Here is a 10582-nt window from a genome sequence, read left to right as displayed (position 1 = left end):
TCCAGCTGTTATTGCACCTTATGGATCAGGAAAGGGAGTTAGAAATGACTTGGGGTTCTTCCCATGGACTCAGGCTCAGGATCCAGGACTGTGCCAACACACCCCTGCAGAGGCAGGATCTGGGTGAGCAGAGGAAGCTCCAGGGCTGGCAGACAGAAAATAAGGAGAATGCCCTGATAAATGAGTCCAAACAAGTTCTACAGAAAATAAGATAAATAACTGTCCTGTAATTATAGAGGAAAGGACAAGGTCACCCCATGGCTGTGCCAGAGCAAGGACAAACCTCCCACCTGCCATCCCTCCTGCTGGCAGTGCTTAATCCCTCAGCAGTGCCACGTAGGAAGAACTCTGCAAATGGCATCAGGAAGGACAGAGACAGGGAAAGGACAGGGGGAACACGCCTGAAATGGGGCCCACCAAAAGCTGCATTTGTTGTGGCCCTGTGGGAAGGTAAAACATCTTCCTGTAACGCTGCAAGTTCACAGAAAGGGCCATGGAATGAGACCAGAACCTGAGAAAGCAGCTCATAAAGGCCAATTTATCCTCTGTGTGTAACTGGACCCAATGGGGTGGATGATGCAGGGAGCTCTGGGTTTAATTTAACAGGGGGAAAAAAAATCATCAAAGAATATTTATAAAGGTTTGTGTCATTCTTGTGAGTTTCTCATCACATGGGGATGTGTCAAAGGATCAGGCTTAGTCCTGCAAGTGCTGAAGAGGGGTCTGGAAATAGTTATAGCAAAGCACATGATCCTCTAGACCAGGGAAAAGAAGAAGAAAATCCAGCCTGGAGGTCCTGGCTTTCTCTTACACCCCCTGCCACCATATTCCTTCTCCTAAAGGCACCACCAGTGCCCCAGGAGTGAGAAATAAGATGATGAGGGAGGTAAAATGCTGCAGCACATGGAACTGCAGCCAGAGTGTCACCAAGCCCTCGGTGGCAGCTCAGCTCCACGCAACTGTCGCTGCAAAAACATCCTGAATCAGCACCAGCTGGCTGGAAAATAAAAGCTGGGCTGTTTGCTCCCCTCTTGCACCTCCCAAAATAACCAGCAGCTTCCCTATACTCACCCCCCCTCCCAGCCACAAACACTCCCACTTTCTCCAGCAATCAGTGACCAGCAGGAGCCACAGCCACGTCCTCCCTCACCCTCTCTGTGCCCCTACAAATGACCTACAAAGGGGCATTTCTGAAGATTACCAGGGTGTACATGTCTGGAAAGTGTTGGAAAACACAGCTGCCCCCTCCCAGTGCCCGGGGTGCCACGCAGAGCCTGTGAGGTGCTGCGAGACATCTCCAGCAAAGAGACAAAACCACCTTAAACCACCCCCATTGTTTCCACGTGTATCTCCATCTAAAGAAGAAATGGAGCATAAAAAGGTGGGCACCACATTTCTTCAGGCACCTTCAGAAGGCCAAGGAGCTGCAGGAGCCCTGAGGGCTGCCCACCTCCAGCTCCTTTCTGTCCCAGGTCAGGCAGGGGCCGGCAGCATCGAGATCAAACAGTGCCAAAGGCTGAGCTCTGCACAGGAAGCAGCAGCGAAGGGAATTGTGCAGGGGATGTACAGGGGATCTGCAGCTCATGTCTCAGAGATTCAGCCTCAGACACAAACAAATTACCCCTCTCTGCTCGCCTGCACACATTTATTCTGTGCTCGTGGCTTTGAGAGAGGAGATCTGGTGTGAATTACTCACACGACCTTTCCTGTTTGATGACTTTACAGCTGGCTGCACACACCTCAAACGTAATTTCATTTATGCCATCCATCATTAACACCTGCTGGGGAGACTGGCAGCTCTTATCAGTGACGTTACTGGTGCTGCTGTCACCCAGGGCTGTGGCAGTGGCAGGACAGGGCACAGGCTGGGGAGGAATCACTGCACTCCCAGCCCTGGGCAGCACATGGATGAGGGCCTTGGGCATTATCAGTCAGACCCGTGATAGTATGGAGTAAAATCCTCCTGTTGCCCTCCCCTTCTCATCCTTCACCCATGTCAGAATGAGCTCTCAGGCTCCTGCTGAGCGTGGCAGGGTGGAAATAATTTTTCCAGCTCTTTTTCTTGCCCTACAAGATCACCCTCCACATGGCTGCCCTTGAAGGCCACCAGCTGAACTCCACTCTCCCAGCAACGTCCTGGTTATGATACCTTGCACTTCCATGTCCACAGCAGCCAAAAAACCACCCAGGGCAAGATCTGGCTGCAATTATTTCTCATCTGGAGATCCCCTTGCTCACAGCCCCCTTCCCTAATACACCACATCCAATGTGTTCTCACAATGCAATTGAAATTGTGAAGAAATTCATATTAAATCCAACCTGGCTCATGTCACTGGTCTGTACAAGAGCCTCCAACGGTGCATTCTGTGGGCTAATCAGGCATGGGGTTTATTGCTTTCAATCCCTTCTCAGCTATGCTTAATTACACTTAATTATAATAATCATGATCTCTGCCTTCCTACCTACAACCCACTTGCCCAGGAAAACAGTCCTCTCCAATAGGCCTCTCTGCTTGTAAAGCCAAATTCCAGAGCTTCCCGGCGGGAGGAATGCAACCCCTTACATGGCTCCTCTGCTCGGAGAGCCCGGGGCTGCCTCTCCTCATCTTTAGAAAGCTCCTCTCAGCGCTGAAGAATGGACAGACTTAATTCGGGCAACTATTCCAGCCCCGCAGACAAAGGGAACAAGCCGAAGGCCACTTAAGGAGCAATTATTTAAATCCCCCTTGCGAGAGCTGAGGGAAAAGCTGCGGAGTGCTCCTGCCAGCGATCCCATGTCCCTGCAGCTCCTGAGAGCCCGATCCCAAACTCTCCTCGGACTCCTTATAAGTTCAGCGTTCAGAGATGCCTGGGAGCACAGCTGTCTGCATCTGCACCCGGGAGATCCCTGCACATTCATCAGTCCTGGATAAAAACCGGGGAGGGAGGAATCGGGACCGCAGAAAAAAAAAACATTTGGCACACGTCAGGTGTGCTTTGCTCGAGGATCTCACGCTCAAAATTCAAGGGAAGGGAGAGCAATCTTCCAGAGGAAAAGGCATCCCTGAGCATCTGTGCTGTCCTAAAAGTGTTTGGAAAGCCCATTAGGCTAATTTGACAAGAGGAAAGAAAACAACCCCAAAGCTGCCTACCGCTCACTCATCGCCTGTGCCACAAAGAACTGAGTTTATAAAAAGGATTAGATGAATCATACCAAGACCAGCACTACTAGTTTGCTTGCTGATGCTTAAAGAAAAAGGAATTATGGGCAAAATTCACCCCTTTGGTTCACACAGCCTCGAGCCACACACTGACCCACACTAAGGTCTCCTCTGGCAGGGAGAGCAGGGCAACGTCCTGCATGGGGTGAGTCCAGGCACCAGCAGTCCTTTATACCTTTAGTTACTTGAAGATACATGCAAAGTTTTCAGCCTGGTAATTTTGAGGCCCTTTGGAATGGCCCTAGGAACCTCCTGGCCCTTATTTTCAGAAAAATCAGCTCCCTTTGAACATATCAAGCAGAAAACCCCAAATCTGAAGCTCCCAAACAGGACACCACTGAAGAGTCTTGGCATCCAGGTACTAAATACACAGGCAGCTTAAAAAAAAAAGCCCTCAGCCCGTGTCTTTAAGCAGGAAAAAATTAAATGGGACAAATTTGTGCTATGCAACAACTCACTTGCTGGACTGATGCAGCTGCTTTTTAAAGCACTTTGTGCTAAATGAGTCTGGAACAGCATCAGCCTCTCAGCAGGCAAAAGTTAAACCCAATGAACCAAAGGAATATTGCTAAATGCAAGTAAATCTCTTCTTCTTCTGCCTGTCAAAATGATTCGAGAGTCTCCTGATTAATTTTTCCATCAAGAAATCACATTAATTAACCATAGAATGGTTTGGGTTGGAAAGGATCTTAGAGTTCATCTCATTCCATGGGCAGGGACACCTTCCACTAGCCCAGGTTGCTCCAACCCAGCCTTGGGCACTTCCAGGGATGGGGCAGCCACAGCTTCTCTGGGCACCCTGTGCCAGGGCCTCCCCACCCTCCCAGGGAAGGAATTTCTTCCCAATATCCCATCTAATTTTTCAGTTTGAAGCCATTCCCCCTTGTCCTGTCGCTACAATAACAGTTGGAATACACCCCAAGTGACAACAGGTCAGATTCCAGGCTTCTGCCCCACGCCCTGGATCTTTGTGCTGGATGTTTTCCCATCAACATCCCAGCAGAATTTAACCAGGCAGAGAGATGTGAACACAGCTTTGAGATCGGATTCCCAGCTCCTTAGCTGGCACCAACCAGTATTTCCCCTCCCAGGGCACTGTGCAGCTCAGACAGCAGAATTTGGGATACAATACCTTATCATGTTACATCAACAAGCATGACAGCATGGGAGATAAGCTTATTTTTTTTAAACTGAGGTGCTGGGCCTGAGAAAATGCCACTCAGTCATGCAAAGTGACACTGACTGACTGTCCCATGGGCTCAGACTGAACACAGAGCTACACACACACACATATATATATATACACCATAAACATCTAAATGTCTGCATACATATATATATATATACACATATATTTACTGTTTTCGGGTCACAAACATTTTAAAAATCAAGTATTTTCCATAAACATCTAAATGTCTGCATACATATATATATATATATATATATATATATATTTACTGGTTTTGGGTTGCAAACTTTTTAAAAATCAAGTATTTTCCATAAACATCTGAATGTTTGCATATATTTTTTTTTACTGTTTTCAGGTTGCAAACTTTTTAAAAATCAAGTATTTTCCATAAACATCTGAATGTCTGCATACATATATATATATATATATATATGCTGCTTTCAGGTTGCAAACTTTTTAAAAGTCAAGTATTTTCCATAAATATCCAAATGTCTGCATACATATATTATATATATATATATATATTATATATATTGTTTTTAGGTTGTAAACTTTTCAAAAATCAAGTATTTTCCATAAACATCTCAATGTCTGCATACATATATATATATATATTACTGTTTTCAGGTTGTAAGTTTTTTAAAAGTCAAGTATTTTCCATAAATATCTAAATGTCTGCATATATATATATACATTTTTTTTTTTACTGTTTTCAGGTTGCAAACTTTTTAAAAATCAGATGTTTTCCATTCACCCACATTAAAACAAGTTAAAAAAAAATCCCTCGGTGCTGTCTGTAAACTCCCTGCGTGTAACACACATCATTTAATCACACAGGTCGTAGCTGCAGCCCTTTTTACTGCAGCATGATTTCATCTTCCAACCATCCCAAGATCCACTTGTGTACAGTAGGTTACCCATTTATAGGTTTCTAATAAAAGCAAATCTTCCCTAAGTGGCTATTACTGGATTTCTCCTTTCAGCCCCGGGGATAAGCGGGATTCTGGGCTTTAAAAAGGCTCTCCAGTGGGCTGAAAAAGAAAATGACACTGGGGAATGTCATGGCAAAAACTCTGGTGGGTTCTAATTAAAGCCCCGTTAACGAGAGGAACATTTGTCACACCAGGGCACTCGTCACGTTTAGCACAGACACGCTGAAAGCATCTGCTCACAGAGTGAAAATTCTCTCTCCTCTCTAGTCCAGATGCCACAGGAGGTGGTGTCTGGCAGCACAAGGTAAGTCCCACCAGCTGGAAATCATTAATACCTTTTTCCCCCCCCCCCCTCTTTTTAATCAAGGACTTTTAGGAATTTGCACACTCTGTCGCTAAAGAAAATTACGGATTTATTTTTCTTTTTAAAACCGACCCGAAATACAACTTTAGGAGATCAGTGCTCGTTACATTTAGATACGTGGTTTGAGACTGACTTATTTCCAAAATGTTATACTCACGTGCACCTTCAATGCTTTCCAGCATTCCCCACCATCTTACACCTCATCACAGCATTTCTAATAAAAAGGCTAACCTGTGAATCCTGCAGACATTTAGTGGGAACATCTGCAACGCATCAAGATGGTCATTTGATCGAGACAGATGTTGGCTGGTGAAGTCCTAAGGCACAGTGCTGTGGGTAGGGGTCTCTTGTACAACCCACTGAGCCCCTCTGCAAGGATTTATTTGGATTAAAATCCCTGCTCCCTGTGAGTTCCAGGACAATTTTCACCTCCCCACGGCTGCTCTGGGGAGCCACGGATTTCACACGGGACACTGGGAGCTGCTGGAAGGGACCAGTGGCATTTCAGAACATCAGGGCTCTCTAGTGGGATGCAGGAAGTGTACACATTTCCCAAAATCTTTGTTAAATTAATAAAAAAATATTGATCAGGTGGTGTCTGCGACCTTCTGGCTCTCACAACCCCCTGACAGGAGGGGGGAGCCGGGGGGGGTCGGGCTCTGCTGCCAGGGAACAAGGGACAGGAGGGGAGGAAAGAGCCTCAAGCTGTGCCAGAAGAGGGTCAGGTTGGACATCAGGAGGAATTTTTTCCTAGAAAGGGTGGTCAGGAATTGGAAGGGGCTGCCCAAGGAGGTGGTGGAGTCCCCATCCCTGGAGGTGTCCAAGGAAGGACTGGACGTGGCCCTCAGTGCTCTGGGCTGGGGGACAAGGTGGGGATGGGGCACAGGGGGGACTCAATGACCTTGGAGGTCTTTTCCAACCCAAATGATCCTGTGACCCTGTGAAGCATCAGCATGAAAACACAATGCCCAAGTTCCCAAACTGCCAGGTAGTCACACCTCCAAGTGCTCGACACATGCAAAAGCCACAGGTTTTTTCATTAAAGTCTCTGAGGCCAGTTTGTTTTGAACCTCAGCTGGGTGCTGCACACAAGTCCCACAGATCTTTCCATATTATTTTGGCTCTCCACTTCCACAAGGGCATTAAACTTTGGCAGGCAGGGGATTTGTATCAATCATTTCAGCAGAGATCTCTGGGTGCAGCATCAGCCTTTTGCTTGTGTGCCTGGGATTAGCAAGACATTGCTGAGATCATCATGTATAGGTTTCACAGCCAGAACAGCTATTAGTATTAAACAAGAAAAATAAAAAAAAAACAAGAAGAGCTGCAGCCTGCAGTGAACAAGCCTTTAGAAAGGAGCCTGGGTTTGCTTCAGAGGTGGTTTTAAAGAGGCTGATCACTGCAAAGAACCTCTACTGATAAACTGCTGCTTGAGAAGTTTTCAGCTGCTTTAAATCCTAACAGGTAAAAAAAGATTGTAAGCAACACACCCACTCTTTCACAAAAGTCACATTAAATCTTTACAATTAGTCTGCTGTGAATTTTTAGGTCCCTGGACAACTAGGATTCCCATTCAAGCTGGCTGGGAAGGATAAAAACCACTAGTGAGGAGTGTCTGTTGTACCCAGAAGATCTCTAGAATCGGGTCACTGCTGTCAAACAAACCCCACATTGAGCAGCTGCTGTGACTGAGACCAAGCCTGCAAAGAACTAAACCCAGCCTGGGTGAGTGTTCCACAGGAAGAATTCCTCACTGTCCCACTGAATTCCAATAAAAACAGGCCTCTCCCTGGCCATGTGGACAGGCAGGACTCTATTTGGACCCTGTGTATCTGTCAGATGCTCATGCCCTGTCCCTCTTTTATATAAAAACACACCTAAGCCAAAAAGCTCAAACTGCAGACAAAAAGCAGCGTGTTATTCACCCCACAGAGGCTAATGGGGCAGTAAAACTTTATAAGCAACATCTGAAAACAAATTTGGGTGACTTTTAGAAATGCAATGCCTGTTTTGCTACGAACTCAGGCAGTCTGCATGTTTTGTGCTAACTTCCAAGAAGAACATGACTGAAATTCCAGTGCTGGCAGATCAACAAACCTGCAAAGCAAAGCTACCACAAAAATAATAGTTGTTCTCTTAATCTATTTTGACAAGTTTAATTTTAGACCACGGATTAAAATTAATTTTAATTTTAATTTTTCAACACTCTTAGCAGTAGCACAACGCACGAAAATGATGGACACTGGTGATTTTAGACCTCACCAATGTTTAGCTCTCCAAAAAAACAAGTGTGACTTTGAGGTTTGGCCATATCTGGTGAGCACAGACACTGTGACCGTGGCCACCCTTGATAAATGACAGTCCAGTGACACAGCCTGTGGTCCCACCCTCCACCAACTCACAGGGAATTCAACAGGTCCAGTACTACAGGGACAATTCCTCACCTCTCTCCCAAATTATTAGCTCACCTGGAGGGCTCTCCCAGCTTGGGAATACTGTGGCACATAATTCAGTGAAAGCAAGTGCTTTATGAAGGAAGTTGGGATTAGGAATTGGAAACAAGACCCCAATATTCTCAGCTATGTTGCCTGGGTTAGGAAAAAGCCCTTTCCAATCCAGCAAATATCTGCTGAGGCTGCTTCCTCTTCCTTCTCACCTGTACAGACAAGACACTGAACCATGTGTTTGATTTTCAAATATAGCAGTCCCAAGTAACACTCAGTCTTAAACACAACCCACAACAGGCACCTCGTGCAGTCAGGGCATGCTGAGCACAATTTCTAGATAAAAAGCCCTGTTTTTGCCAGCTAATTACTTTATCTGCAGCTTTACAGCAGCAGCTTTAGGTGAGATTACTCTGTGTGCACCAGAGCTGCCAGGTCAGGGGTTACCTTGGAGTCACTTCTTCCCAGAAGTCACAGGAGAATTATTACTCTGCACGTGGCATTTTATAGACAAAATGGTTTAGAAGCAGGACACTGCTGGGTGTTCCTAAGAGACCTGTTTGTACAGCTCCCAGCACACCAACACCCTGCTCCTTCTGCCAGGCTCCATCACCACCATCCCCTCATGGCCTCTGCATAAACTGCTTTTAGGCATCTTTCCTACCAAGCTATTGCTCCTGAAAGGTTCATTTCTCCTAATCCACCAGGTATATTTTGTTAAAAAAAAAAAAAAAAAGGGGCAGAGGAAGAAGAAGAATATTTCTGGCTTCTGAAAATGTGCCAAATCTATTAGAGATTCTACTAAAAATCGATGGCTTCTTCTGCCACTTCCCCACAAAATCCACTCCCCTGGTTCTCCATTCAAATAAAACTTCACCCAGCCAAGCAAAATAAAAAATACCAGCCATGTGTTATGAGGAAGTGACCCATGAACATGCCATACATGCTGGTAGCTGCACAGATAAAAGCTAGACTGTTATTTTAATGTTATTACTAAGCTTGTTGAATTGACACTTGGGAAACAAAACAACTCAGAAAAGCTCCGTACACGAGAACCTCAATTCCAGCTCCTGGGAACCTCAGCTTAAAGTCCTGGGAAGTTTGGAGCTTTGGCTCTGTCTTTTTGCCTTTTTTTCTAAAGGCCTCCACCCAGCATTTCCCCAGTGCTAAATTAACCCCAGAGAGGACAGAATGCAGCCCCATCTCCTCAGAGAGGGAGATTCTCCTCCTGGACGTCTTAAAAATCACCCTGGCAACTCCTTGTTTTAACATTCAAAACCTGCTACAGAGAAAAAGTCATTCAGCTTCAAACCTTCTGTTCATAAAAGCTCTGAATTGCATTTAAAATTGTGTTCAGACACCTGGCAAGGGATCAGATGATTTTGGAAATGGACTCGGGCCATGAGGCTGCAAGAATGAACCACCCCAACAAGCTGTGCTGTTGTCATGACAGGTCACACCACCCTTGTCATGTTCTTGGAAGATAAAGGAAGAAGAAATACAGGCTCATGGGTTTCAAGAAAGAGAAAATGTAGGCACCCAAAGGCCTGAAGGAATACAATTAAAAATAAAGCAGCTCTTCCCATAAAATATTTTCATTTGGATCCACCAGTTCTTGCACTTTATCAGTCTGTCCTGGTTATGTTTTCACAGATTTTTTTTTTTTGTTAGATTTCAGAGCACACTTCCAATTATTACATGTGTTTTCCCCCACCCCCTCATTTTCTAGTCACAATCCCAGGCCTTAAAAACTTTTACTTGTCTGACAGGAGTGGCATGTTTGCATTTTATTAAAAGAGCTTCACGTAATTCAATGGAATTCACTCTACACAAAAAAAGATAACTTTTTTTTTTTAAATGACCAAAATTTCAAACATCTATATAAACCAGCTCTTAAAAGTCCAACGTTTTTGTTTTAGGAACAACACAGGAAAAATGAAGACACACACCTGGCAGAACTGATGATTGAAATTTGAGCTCCAAAGAAACATAATTGCATCATTAGCCCTGAACAAACTGGCTCACACTTGTGATGGACCAGGCCTGACCTCAAATTCCCCTACAATTCCCACAGACTTTTATGGGAAATAGCAAGTGTTACAGAAATTCATAGTTTTATTTAGCTATATCTTGTGGTTCGTGGCATTTCTACGCTCCTTTGAAATTTTATCATCTAAGTGTTTTCTTTCCCAACAACAAATTCCTTTTTTGGTATCTACATCTCATGGCATTTTTTTTTTTAAAATCTCAGGATAGATAAGGGAAAAACAGTGCAGAGAAATAAAATCCTTAAAACTTTAGCAATTTGCAAGTTCCTAATGCATTGCATTAATGCACTTGTGCTTTTGACAAGAGATGTAAAAACTCTCCCCAGAATAAAAAGAGTTCAGTTGGAGATAACTGAAAATATGTATTTGAAATCAAGTTCCCTTTCTGTCTTAAGCAAAAGAGTCT

This window comes from Pseudopipra pipra, chromosome 25, assembly GCF_036250125.1.
Source record: "Pseudopipra pipra isolate bDixPip1 chromosome 25, bDixPip1.hap1, whole genome shotgun sequence".
Taxonomy (NCBI): Eukaryota; Metazoa; Chordata; class Aves; order Passeriformes; family Pipridae; genus Pseudopipra; species Pseudopipra pipra.
This window is presented reverse-complemented; position numbering follows the sequence as displayed.